Here is a 13,997-nt window from a genome sequence, read left to right on the forward strand (position 1 = left end):
CCCAGGAACTGTTACAAACTCCTAACAAAACCACCCAGACCCGGGTACAGTGGCACATGCCTGTAGTCTCAGCTACTCAGGAGGCTGAGGCAAGAGGATCACTTGAGCCCAGGAATTCGAGTCTAGCCTGGGTAACATAGCAAGACCCCCATCTCTTTCAATAAAAAATAAATAAATAAAAACACCACCACCCATACTCTCTTACCTGATTCCCACCTATGATTAAAATGATTAAGGGCTCAAATTTTTAAGACAACAGACCATAGTCAAGAACTCAACCTATGGAATAACCAATGTTAGCAACTACAAACAAATGAAACCCATCACTCCAGAAACTCACCAACGGACCCTCCAAAAATGTCATTAACTTCCTTTTTTAAAAATAAGACAACCATATACACTGCTGAAAATCAGAAGGTCAAAAGATACCTACGACTGGAAATGCACAATAGATTTCACTAATAATATCCATATCCTGTTCAGAGGAGAAAAGTTTTCAGCATGTTTGTAGTCCTAACTGTGATATAATACACAAGGTATTGTTTTAGGCCACTGCTATTTTCCTTCATTCATATATAGCCCTCCTTTGGTTACACCTAGTTGTTGTTATGACTGTCATTACTAGTTACCATACCATGAGCCCTTACTATGTCCCAGGGCCTCCATAGCTCTAATTCCCATTATAACCTCCCACTCTCCCTTCTGTATCTATAATTCCCTAATTCATACACCCAGTCCAGACTTCATCCTTGTACTCCAGATTTGTACATCCAAATATTCACTTAAAAGTCTCACAGATCTCAAACTTTGCATGTCAAAGAGAAATCACAATTTCCTCCTCCCAGCAAACTTATTCCACATCTTCACCATTCACCCAGTTCGGGTAGAACACCTAGGAATCATTCTAGATTTCTCTTTCCTTCAGAACAGTTTTCCAATCTGTAAGTAATCGTATCAGTTCTATCTTCAAGGTACACATTGATTCCAGCCACTTACCACCACTTTCACTGCTACCACCTTAATCCAAGTCACTGTCTTGTCCAGCAAGGACCACTGTAAATACCTTAACTAGTCTGTTTCCACTCCTGCTCCCTACACCCACAGTGAAGTTTTTAAAATCTAAATCAGCTCTTGTCATGCCTTGCTCAAATCCTTCAGCTGCTTCCCATCATACCTAAGAGCCTATCTGATCTGCTCTCTGGCTATATACACAGACCTTATCTCCTACAGTTCTCCTTTCTCACCACTGAGAGTATGAACCAGCATCCCTATTCATACTCCCACCTCAGACCCTTTGCACCTGATGTTCCTTCCACTTTGAAAATACTTCCCCTGAATCTTCATGTGGCTTGCTCCCTTCACTGTCTTCAGGACTCTGCTCAAATCTCACCTCCTCAGTAAGGCCTCGTTTGGCCTCACCAATCTCTGTTAATACTCTTCACATCCTTCCTAGAATTATCACCACCAGATATCACCACCAGATATCACTGCAATTGTCTGTGCACTTGTTTATTTTCTGCTTCCCTCACCAAAATGCAGATTGAAGGCAGCAACGACATGTTATTTATCACTGAATTCCCATTACCTAGAACGATGCCTGACATATGGAAGGCACCCAAATATTTAAATAAATTAACAAACAACCCTACAAGGTATGTCATATAACCATTTGACAGAAAAGAACAGAAATCTGAATTTCAGAGACAAATAACTTACCTAAAACCACACGGAGAATACGCAGCCAAATGTATCCGAAAGAACCAGTACTCTACCTACTGATTCACTACAACTTGTGCCACAAGACACATATGCTAAGAAACAAAATGCAAAAGACACCATTTCTATATGAAAATACCAGACCACAAGCATTACAGACCTTTTAGAATTTGTCTACTAGGTTTTTTGGTTTTTACCAGAAGATACCCCTCAAAACGGGGGGAAAAAATAGCAGATGATAGTGATCCTTCTCTTTCTGTTCATCACCACAGCATTTCATTTCTTTGGCTAAGCTTAGGTACGTACCATGTGCCTCTTCAACTGAAAGATACCCACCTTTTTTGTGTTCCCCACAAAATAAGGGCTGAACTACAGCCAGGAGACACTTAATGAATATTTATTATTTGGAGATTTTGAGAATCCTCTAATGAGACTTTCAGCACCACCAACAAAGCACACTCGCCCAAGGGACTTCAGTAGCAACCCCTGATGGTATAACTGGATCCAGACTTATCCTGTCATGCCCCCCCATCACAACTAGAAAAATGGACAAAATATATGAGGCAACATCTTTTAGACACTGGACAACAAGCAACAAAGAACTGCAATCCCTAAGAGAAGAAAAAGATGAGATAAACCTTAAAATTTCACCAGCTTTTTTGCCTGAAGGCATCTTCTGGACAACCTTGGTGCAACAAGGAAGATCTCAAACAGAACATGGCAGTCTTTAGAAGACAAACCCAAGAGTCTGGGAAGGCTGAGGAGTCTGAAAATTGCAGACTACCAGAGAGGAGGGAGTTGCATGAAGAAGGAGCTCTAGAAATCAGCACAAAGGCCCCCATAAGTCTGATATTTAGTAAGCCATGCATGCATATTGTAAAAATATATGAGGACAGGCAAAGAATGACCCAAGCTAAATGAGCCCAAGGGTTCACAAACGGCTGCAAGACATTCGTGTTCTGAACAGCCAGAGTAGAGTCCTTGCTGGGCATCCAATTCTTTAATGGAAACTACAGAGGCTACATGCCTTAGTAATGTGGTGTAACAAGCATGTAACTTAACTTGCCAAAACAAAGTCCAATACTCTTTAAAGCAATGGTTCTTGTGTCGTCAGGAGTACTTTACCCCCCAGGGGGACATTTGGCATTTAACAGACAAGGACTCAACAACTTTCACAAATATTATACATATGACCAGGAATTTTTTTTTTTAATGAACATAACTAAAAGACATAAGGAAGAAATAAAAAAGACTCAGTAGCAAATGAAACCCAATGATATATAAAAGATAATACACCATGACCAAATGAGGATTATCACAAGAATGCAAAGCTAGTTCAACATATCACCAGACTAAAAAAGAAAAAACATGATCATCTCAATAAATACGGAAAAACTTCGACAACATTCAATAACCTATTGATGATAAAAACTCTCAGCAAGCTGAAAATAGAAGAGAACTTCCTCAACTTGATAAAAAGACATCTATAAAAACAAGCAAACAAAAATACCTACGGCTAACATCATATTAATGGTGAAACACTTCATGTTTTTCCCCTAACATCAGGAACAAGGAAAGGATGTCCACTCCCAAAACTCCTATTCAAAATTATACTAGGGGTCCCAGACAGCTCAATGAAGCAAGAAAAAGAAAACAAAGCGCAAAGACTGAAAAGGAAGAAATCAAACTGCCCTTATTTGCCAATCACATTACTGCTTATGTAGAAAATCCCAAAGAATCTACAAAAAGGCTTCCAAGAACTAAAAGCGAGTTCAGCAAGGTTGTAGGATACAAAGTCAGCATACAATATTCAATCGTAATTCTATATACTAGCAATGAACTGGAAATTGAAATTTTAAAAGTGTCATTCACAATAGCACCAAAAGGTATGAAATACATATGAAGCTTACAAAGTATAATACATGCAAGATCTAATTGCTAAAAACTACGAAACAATAATGAAAAGTCAAAGCCAGTCTAAATAAATAGACATACCATGTTCATGGCTCAATATTAAGATGTCATTTGTCCTCTGATTCACAGATTCGACACAATGCCAATCAAAAATCCTAGCAGGATTTGTAGATATCAACAAGATGATTCTAAACTGTGCATGGAAAGGCAAAGCAACTAGACTACTCAAAAACAATTCTGAAAAATAACACAAAAAGAGAACTCTCACTACCTGATTCCAAAATTTACTATAAGGTTACAGTAACCAACAGTGTGGTAATGGAAAAATGAAAGACCAAGTCAATAAAGCAAAAGAGGGAATCCAGAAACGGCTCCACATGTGATCCATCAACTTTCAACAAAGGTGCAACAAAGAAAGGATAATCCTTTCAACAAATGTAAATCCAGCAACTATAAATCCAAACGCAAAACAATAAACTCAATCCATGCCTTCAACCATTTAGGAAAATTAACTCAAAGCACATCATACACCTAAATATAAAATTTTAAACTATAAAAATTCTAAGAGAAAATACAGGGAAAAGTCTTTGAGCTCTTATATTACGCAAAGATTGGAGACAGACTCCAAGGAGACAAAGTAGGAGAAAATATTTGCAAATCATAATCATGTACCTGATTCTAGAGTATATACAAACAACTCTTTTTTAAAATGAGCAAGAGGGCAGGCGCGGTGGCTCACGCCTTAATCCTAGCACTCTGGGAGGCTAAAGTGGGAGGATTGCTTGAGGTCAGGAGTTTCAGACCAGCCTGAGCAAGAGAAAGCCCCTGTCTCTACTAAAAGTAGAAAAAATTAGCTGGGTGTGGTATGCATGCCTGTAGTCCCAGCTATTCGGGAAGCTGAGGCTGGAGGATCGCTTGAGCCCAGGAGTTTGAGGTTGCAGGGAGCTATGATGATGCCACTGCACTCTAGCCTGAGCAACAAAGTGAGACCCTGTCTCAAAAAAAGAAAAAAAAAAAAAGAAGGAAACAACTAGCCAGGCTTATTAGACCACAACTGCACTCTAGCCCGGGTGACAGAGTGAGACTATGTCTCAAAAAAATAAATAAATTAAAATAAAATGAGCAAAAGATTTTGAACAGACCATCTTCCCAGCAAGGACTGACAAAAATGAGTTATCTATTCATCTTCTACTTATTATGTTCCAATAAACCCACAGGTGGACTAGAAGGCTATACATTTGAGGACATACTTATGAAAGAAACTTCCTCCTCTCTCCCCATTTACAGTAGTGGGGTGGGGGAACACCACTTTCAAATGGATGCTTTGCCCATCAGTAATAACCAAGTCTATTCAAGTGCACTTGGATGTTAACTTTAAAAGGGAATATCAAAAGGCAAGTTTGTTCATCTAGCTTTTTCAGATATGTTTTACCCTCAATCTGTAAGAAAGATCAAACATAATTTTTAAAAGTTTACTATAAAAATGATAAATGCCTGAGGTGATGGATACCCCAAATACCGTGATTTGATTAATACATATTGTATGACAGTATCAAAACATGTATCCTATAAATATACAACTATAACGCATCAATTTCAAAAATAAATAAAAAGCAAAAAAAAGTTTACTATAATTTCTCCATAAGAAAACTAATGGAAAGATGGAATTCAATATACAGAAAGAGCCTCAACAATTAAATATTTCTAGAATTGATCTACTCCACTTGGTATTGTAAGTATTCTGAGTTGGTATACTGATTTATATCACTGCTTCCTTCTGTAAATGGTGGCACTTTCAAAGTGTTATCTTGAAGAGGAAGTGAGTGATTTGCTCAAGTTCTCTGTATCGTACTAACACTGTGTTAACAGTGTTCTATCTTAATCAAGTCTGAGAAATGTAGTCACAGCCCATACTTATTATTTTTCAAGACAAAGGTAAAATAAGGAAAAAAAGTTGAAACTGACTAAATAACTCAGATACCCTATTAGAAGTATTGAAAACAATCCATCTTTCACCATTTCCTAAGCACTATAATCAGAGCTCTCCCCTACCAAGCCCACTCTGCAAGTCCCACTCAAAGGAAGACTAACAGGTGATAGAGAAGATAAAATCGCTATTGTTTCTATTATCCTTCAGTTCAACCGGCACCTTTAAAGAAATGCATTTGGATGAGACTCACAAGTCTCAGGACCCCTTCTTTAGGAAAGAAATAGCTAAACCACTATATTCAGAAGCATCAGACTTTTGGGAATGCTTTTTTTAAACCATGTAAAAATGTACCAAAATTATCATTACAACTACCAGGAAATAGCCATCTACTTAATGTTAAGCACTGTAGAAAGTACCCCACATAGTTTCATTTATGCCTAAGAACATTGCAAAGTATATTACTAACTCTCTTTTTTTTTTTTGAGACAGAGTCTCACTTTGTTACCCGGGCTAGAGTGAGTGCCGTGGCATCAGCCTAGCTCACAGCAACCTCAAACTCCTGGGCTTAAGCGATCCTACTGCCTCAGCCTCCCGAATAGCTGGGACTACAGGCATGAGCCACCATGCCCGGCTAATTTTTTTGTATATATATTTTTAGTTGGCCAGACAATTTCTTTCTATTTTAGTAGAGACGAGGTCTCACTCTTGCTCAGGCTGGTCTCGAACTCCTGAGCTCGAGCGATCCACTCGCCTCGGCCTCCCAGAGCTAGGATTACAGGCGTGAGCCACCGCGCCCGGCCTACTAACTCTTATAGAGTAGTAAACTGAAGCTGTGAGAGGCTAAGGCTGAGGGCTACACAACTAGTCAATGGAAATGTGGAGATGTGCCTAGCTACGAAGAGTACACTTTCTTCTGAATTATGCTACCTCCCAATAACACAATATTGGAATGGGCAGAGTCATGAATGGATTTGTCCAGCAATCTTAATAATTTCACTAAAAAGAGGGAGGATTTCTAAATTAGAATCTCGTTTTGAAATCCATACAGCACTATTTAAACCCCATTTTTTTTCAAGTAATCAACAGATTAAAAGATGGGTTAGACATCTTTTTAAAGTAAATTTCATGGCAGATCTGCAAGTAAATTGTCATTTTGGGCAAGTCCCCAGACTTAGTGGCTTCCTCTTACGCGCACTACCACTAGCTAGTAAAAAGCATTCCACCCAATTCAAATGCACACTGAATGCCTGCACTGTTTAGACTCTTTCCCAGCAAAAAGGGTACAAAGCTAAGTCAAATAAGGCCTATCACACTTCTCAAGGAGTTAGAAGACTAAAGGAGGAGTCCATTTATACATATGCTTATACTATGTGTACTGTTAACCATTTAGTCAGGCAAATAAATGAAGTGTGAGAAATCCTAAAACAAAAGTATCTGCAGGATAACATGCTATCACAGCCCAGAGAAGGAAAGCAACTGGTGTACTTGTCACATTATGCTGTAAGTACTATTTGTTTACATTATGTTCCTCCCTGACAACCCCTTCCAACCTGTGTCAACCTCCCTCTCTACAATCCCACACACAATCAAGAAGGGAAGCCACAGAGCAAGTACTGTGAATCCTAAAAGTGACTTTGTAGAAACTTTGTAGAAAATTTGTCTTTAGCTTTGTCAGGTGAAGAAAGTTGGTTTAAGCAAAATGAGGCCAACCAAACCAGAAAAACCCAGGAACACTTACCCACATTACTCACTTAGCATGAAAAACCAATCAAAGTAAAGTGATAACACACGGTATTTCTCAAATTTTTCTTTTTAATTTAACAGATGACAAAAGGATACAACAAATTAAATTAAATGACACTCTGATAATTTTGTTCCACTATAAATGACAGGCATTTAAGCTAGCTCCATCTGGGGAATCTAAACAGAATTATTCCCATGTTGTAAGCCCAACTAACCGAATTCAGTGAATAGGTGAACCCAAACCTTGACAAGGCTTGCATTTAACGCAGTCCTCAAATCTCCAAGAGTCCACGAAGAAATACAAGAACAGTAACTCCTTTACAAACTCGCAAAAAATGACCTTCCGAGAAGTGCAGCATTTGTCTTGATCTGGGCAATCCAATGGCTCAGAAAAACTGAATAAGCTGCTGCTGCTTCTAAAAATAAAACGGTGGAGGGGATTCGGGGTAGTAACAAATAAAAGCACACTGAGTTTACATTACATATGCCCGAAGCAACAAACTCTCAAAATAACTTCATGAGGGAGTGTAACAGCAAAGAATGAACACCAAAATATTGCTCAATCCAACTTTCATTGTGTATTCCTGAGTTCACTGTGGGATCTACAAACTTAAATGTGACGGAATCATTTTGCTGTGAGAACTATTTTCAAAACAAACCTGCCTACCCCTTTCTTGGTGAAAAAAAAATAGGGGGTTTTCCCCATATTTTTTTTTTCATTCACATACTGGTTGGCTTTGCAGAGAAGGAGCAGTGAGTCATGTTTAGAAAAATAAAAAATAAAAGTATGTTGTGTGGTCTCAAAGTATAGCTGCAAGCGGAGCCCGCCGCACGGTTCCCGGAGCGCGCGTGGACCGCACGGGGCCGGGGGGTCAGGCAGCCGCCCCCCGGGGCGCGGCGCGGGGAGGCCCCGCAGGCGGGCGCGGCCCGACGTGTTTACCGTCGGCGTCGGCCCGGGAGAGCCGCTCCCTCGCGTCCGCGGCACTTGCTCACGTCTGACTCCGGCCGCCCGGCGCTCGCGGGGGCTCCCGCGGCCGCCCGGCCCGGAGGAGGAGGAGAAAGCCAGCCCCAGCGGCGCCGACAGCCGGAGCCCGGGGCAGGGGTCCAGGGCTCCGGGGGGCGGGGGCGGCCCCAAGCCGGGCTGCGCGAGCGGGAGGCGCGCCGTGGCCCGGGGCAGACAATGCGGGAGAGCGATGCGGGGAGGAGGGGTCCTCGCAGCCCGCGGCCGCCCTGCCCCACCGCCCATTCATCGCCGTCCGCTCCTCACCGCCCCCCGCAGCCCCTCCCCCTCCTCCCGGCCCCCGCCCGCGGAGCGGCCGCAGGGGGAGGGGCCCGCGCCCCTCGCCCCTACCCCTCCTCAAATCACAAAACTTCCCCGAACTCCGCCAACTAAGTTGCGCTCTCACCGTGCGGCTCCGGGGCTCCCCCGCGGGCCGAGCCGGAACAGCTCCGCACCTTCGCCGCGGAGAAAGACAATAGGCGGCCGCTCCTCCGGCGGCGGCGGCGGCTGAAGCGGCGGCGGCCGAAGCGAGGAGCAGGCAGCACGGTCTCCGCGGAACCCAGGCGCTTCCCGGCGGCTGCTCGGCTCCGCGCGGGTCTTGCACACAGCCCCGGCCCGCAGGCGCATGCGCCGCGAACAGCCCGGAGAGGGGCGGGGTGCCCGGGGAGGGCGGTAGCGCCTACGAGTCCTCCCGTGAGTAAGCGAGGAGCCAAAGACCGCGAGCTAGGATTGCATGTCACAGCTGCCCATCCTGCTCCGTTAGACCAATAGGAAGGCTCCTGGGCGGTGCGCTCCGGTTGCTAAGGAAGGCTGAGGTTGACCGCCGCTGCTGCGGAGCGGCAAAGTGATCAAAGTGAGGTGGCGGGTAGAAGCGGCTCTGGGAAATGCCCACCCACCGCCTCCTCTCCGCCCTTTGGAGCAGCCGCCCTTCCTCTGTGTGCCCGGTGCTTACCTGAGCTGTAGCACTTACCACACAGACTGAAATGATTTACTCCTCTATTTCTCCCACTTCATATCCGGAAGTGCGGTTTAGTCTCGCTGTCCAGAGCGCGGGAGAGTCATTGCTGGGTGTTCAACAAGTGTCGGATGGGTGGATGGACGGCTCTGTGGCGAGACCAGGATTGTGACAGTGCCTGCCGTGAACTTTTGGTTTCTCGATCCCCACAAAATCTTTCAGTGTTCCAGTTGCAAGGCCCTCAGAAATCACCTGATGTCTTTGAGAAACAGAATGTGGTCCGTGTACCACTGGTGGCCCAGGAGATTATATTAGTGAGTACACGAAGAAACTTCTTTATTTTGATAGTTATGTGTTTATTTTAATGTGTATTAGTGGAGGAAATGCTTATCAAACCATTGTTTCACTGGTGTTATTTCTCAGGTCAAGTAGAAAGTTGTAAAAAACTAGTCTACTTCAAGAAAAACATTAAGTTAAAAATGGAAACACTTTATATGCCGTTCAAGAACGTGCAAATTAATTGATAGCGAGTGAACAGTGGTACCTACAGGGAGGAGGGTATTGTCTGGGAAGGAGCAAGAGGGAAGCCTGTGGGTAGCTGGTTCTGTACTTTGATCTGGGTGGTGGATAACAAAGGTATATACACATGAAAAATTCATCCAGCTGTATACCTAAATTACTGCACCTTACACATTTTAAACGTGTTAATGTCAGTCTTTTAAAATCCTGATACAGGATATGGCCCCCCCAAAAAAGTTGCAAAAGATGCAAAGGACTGCCATTTTGGAAACCCTGATCCACGCAAGCTCACTACCAGCAACCAAATAATACCTGAGAGAGGGTACTGTGAATACCTGATGTGTGTGCCAGACACTTCCATTGCTGAATGACTCTAAATCTGAGAAATGCTCCTAGTGTTGAGCTAAAATTTGCTTCTCTGTCAGTGGACCTGGCACTCGCATATATTTTCTTAAATCACCCGTATAGAATGGCAAAAACCCAAGGCTAAATATGCCCAGTTCTTCATGTGAAATTATTTCCATATCACCTTATCATGATGCTCACCCTCTTCCACACTCAACTGTAAGGCATCTTTGTGGATATTTAAATGCTGGCACAGAGAGAGGAGATGCCTGGGTCCTAGACCTGACTCTGCCACAAAGGAGCCCACCATGAGCAGGTCACTGCTCGAAAAACCTTAGTCTCCACTAAAGCAAGGGCACTAACCCAGAAAATTACTTGAACCGTAATGTTTGGTAATCCCACAGCTTTCTCTTAGAACTTGGCTGACCTGTTTCAGAAGCAGCTATAAATGTTACCATGTCCTCTTTCTGGTGACTGCTGTCAACACAATTCCCTGCTTCCTACCTTGGCAGGATTTGCACCTCTCCAATGGAATGCAGGAAATGTCAAGAATCCAGGACTTTTCAAATTTATTGTGCCCACCTGGGAAATTTTTTTTTTTAAAGACAGGGTCTCTCTCTCTCTCTCTCTCTCTCTCTCTCTCTCTCTCTCTCTCTCTCTCTCTCCCAGGCTAGAGTGCAGTGGTGTCATCATAGCTCAGTGCAACATCAACCTCAAGCTTCTGGGCTCAAGTGATCCTCCGGTCTCAGCCTCCCAAGTAGCTGGGACTACAGGGGCATGCCACCAGGCCTGGTTAATTTTTCTTTTTTTTGTAGGATGGGGTCTCACTCTTGCTCAGACTGGTCTCAAACCCTTGGCCTTAAGCGATGCTCCCACCTCAGCCTCCCAAAGTGCTAGAATTAGAGGCAAGAGCCACCGTGCGCAGCCCCACCTTGGAAATTTTGTTAAATGTGGATCCTGAGGGTGGGGTGGGCTCTGGGAGTCTACATTTCTAAAAAGCTCCTAGGTGACACTGATGCTGTTGGTCTGGGACCCCACTTTGAGGGAAAGAGTCTACCCTAAATTCCCTAGACAGCTGAGCCTCTGTCCTCTTTGGGAAGTCCTAAATTGTTATCTGCATGGCTGGTGTCTTCTCATGATTTGGGCCTCTGCTTAAATTTCCCTCCTCAGAGAAACCTTCCTCGCTACCCTATCTAAAGTAACCCACTCTTATCTAGTCCCTCTCTTTCATGTTACTGAATTTTTTTCATAGCATTTATCCCAATCTGAAAGTATCTTATTTATTTTATGTGTTTACTGGCTGTCTCCCCTCACTATAATATAATGAAGGCACCATGAGGTACCTTCAGACTGAGTGTGTCTGATACTAAAGATTTGTTCTTCCAAGGTACACCAAAAATTTCTATACAGCGTACCCCATTTCACAGAAAGAGATTACAGGTTTAATCATGTTCTCACTTTTCCTGAGTAAGTTTCCAAGCCAGGAAAGATGCCAGAGCCTTGTCAAGCAGCAGTAGGATCTTGTATCTCTGAACTCTCTCTCTAGTTGACTTATACCTCTTTAATTGATTTATACAGGTTATAATACCTAAAAATACAACAAGAACAAACTCCATTTTACAGAGAGTCTCTGGCAATGCTAAAGCAAAGAAAAAAGAAAATCAGCACAGTTGGAAGAACATGAATTTCTGTTGAGACCCATGCTTCCTAAAATGTCCACTTTTGTAAAAGAAGCACTGGAACAAATTTGTCCCAGTGTTCTTCTTTCACAGCAGTGGACATTTTTACTGCTTTTGTGAAAGAAATAGCACCCTAATATTGCTTTGGGAATGGGAACTTCCACTTTCAGCCTTTTGCATGGTGTGAAGCCAGCTCTACCACAGCCCCAATTCCATGGCCTCAGCATGTGATCCAGACCTCAGCCTGTCAAAGCTCCCTGTCCACAGGCAGCAGTGATTGGCTCAGGGTTGGACACGTGACCCCAGAAAGGCCACTCAGGGGCAATGGGGATAAATTCTGCACTCTGTTTTAACTATCAGGGTCTTTCTTGACTGGAACCTTTGTCTTCCTTGAATAGAATCTGGAGGGATATGCTTGTTAGCCATCTTGTCACCATGAAGAAGGAACCTTAAGAGTGAGGCTAGCACAGTGGATAGGTGAACAGGAAAACAGTGTCTTGGTGGCACTGGTTGAACTGTTAAATCCAGCAACATCTGAAGCTGGAACAAGAAGTAAACTTTTCAATTATAGAAGCCAAGAAAGTCAGTCAGAGTGGAGGTTTCTGTCGCTTACATCCAGAAGAGTTCTAATTGCTACACTACCCATGAGCTGATGATCCCTGGTCGATTCCCTGACAAATAGCTATTGAGAGTTTACTGTGTGCCAAGCATGAGGCTTGGTCCTGGGGTTGTAGGTGAAGAACAAGGTTCCTGACCTCAAGAAACTCACAGTCAAGGGAGGCGAAACAGGCAGACAAGCCAGCAAGAAACCAAATGTGTGAGTTTTAAAGAAGCAGATGCAGGGCCCTAGGGGCACAGAGAGGAGTAATTCTCCTAGTCAAAGGAATAAACTTAGGGAAGACATCTGAGAGGATGAAACAGATAAGCTGGGTCTTGGAAGACAACCAGATAAAAAACAGTGGGGTAGCACAGGAGACTAGGGAGTGTGCACAGGCAGACAGCAGAGGACCTTTCCAGAAAATGGACAAGCAAATTCAAAAACATGGAGGTCTCAGAAACACAGCATACATAAGAAAGTAGGCAGGAGATGAAGCTGAGGGACGATAGTGGAGGCCAGGCCTGGTACGCTGCCATGCTAAGGAGCACAGTCTTCATTCTGAAAGGCAAAAAGGAAACCTCAAAAAATGGTAAGTTATAGAACAACAATGAGAGCAGATTTTCATCTTAGAAAGATCACCTTATGCTTAGGCTGGATTTAAGTGAGGTATGAGGATGAGGAGGGGCCAGGGTGATCTCTAAGAGAAACCTGGCTCCAGGTAGGTTTTACAGTCCAGAGCTGAATTCTCACTTCCTGGGGACAGAGGAAACCTTCCTTCCTCAATGTCAAGCCCAATGCTGTCCAATATATGTGAGCCATAGGTATGATTTAAAATTTTCTAGTAGCCACGTTTAAAAAGTAAAAAGAAACAGGTAAAATTAATTTTAAGAATGTTTTATTTATTTCACAACATCCCTAGGCTGACAAAATTATCCCCTTTTACAAGTAACAGAGACTTAATGAGATTAAGTAACTTGCTCCAAATCACTCCAAATAGCTACTGATTGGCACAGCTTATCTTCCAAGAAATGAAAACTAAGGGAAAGTTGCCAAGTCCATTTAGAATAATACACTGAATTTGGGCTCTGTCATCTCCTCCACTCCCCTTCTCAGAGTAGGTGCTCAGTAAAGAGCTGTTTATGTAACCAACTCCTTGTGCCCAATATAGTCCTATAATACATTACAGAAGTTCTGCAGGTACAAACTAAACAAAGAAATGGATTAGAGTTATATACTAAATTACAGGTAAATGTGCAGTAAATGGCATTTATCATTATGATTATTACCAGGTCAGACAATGTTAACATTTTTAGGGACCTTGATGCACATCCATTGCAAATAGTCTTCCAGAATAGCTATGCTGATTTATGATGTACATCACTGCTTTTAGGGCATCAGCATGCGTAACCGCTCTGATTTAAGTTTTTCTTGTATGAAACAGAAAGACCTGGGATTTAGAAGCGGTGAGGGCTGGGTTTTGATACTGAATGCTCAAATTCGTTGTCTTAAAGGGATCACTACTGCTCAATAGCCACACTATGACAAATATATGAAACAACATGCAAATGACCCTTAGCATGTTTTCTGGCACAATGCAA

At 42.9% G+C, this 13,997-nt stretch overlaps 1 protein-coding gene and 1 non-coding gene across 12 annotated transcripts in view; one reads left to right on the forward strand and one right to left on the reverse strand.

Annotated features, from left to right (window-relative positions):
• Positions 1 to 8,916, reverse strand: part of AKAP13 (A-kinase anchoring protein 13) — a 287,641-nt gene extending 278,725 nt beyond the window's left edge. For 8 of the 11 annotated variants that reach the window (XM_045561055.1, XM_045561054.1, XM_045561057.1 and 5 more), the window contains exon 1: positions 8,710 to 8,908. The gene's annotated coding sequence lies outside the window, so the exon portion shown is untranslated. Of the gene's footprint in view, positions 1 to 8,709 lie in introns of all 11 variants that reach the window. The other 3 variants (XM_045561061.1, XM_045561060.1, XM_045561049.1) reach the window with 1 other exon arrangement.
• LOC123645353 lies at positions 1,864 to 1,927 on the forward strand. Its single transcript, XR_006737534.1, has one exon. It is a non-coding gene; the product is annotated as a U7 small nuclear RNA (small nuclear RNA).
• Positions 8,917 to 13,997: the final 5,081 nt, after the last annotated feature.

Source organism: Lemur catta, chromosome 9 (genome assembly GCF_020740605.2).
Source record: "Lemur catta isolate mLemCat1 chromosome 9, mLemCat1.pri, whole genome shotgun sequence".
Classification (NCBI taxonomy): Eukaryota; Metazoa; Chordata; class Mammalia; order Primates; family Lemuridae; genus Lemur; species Lemur catta.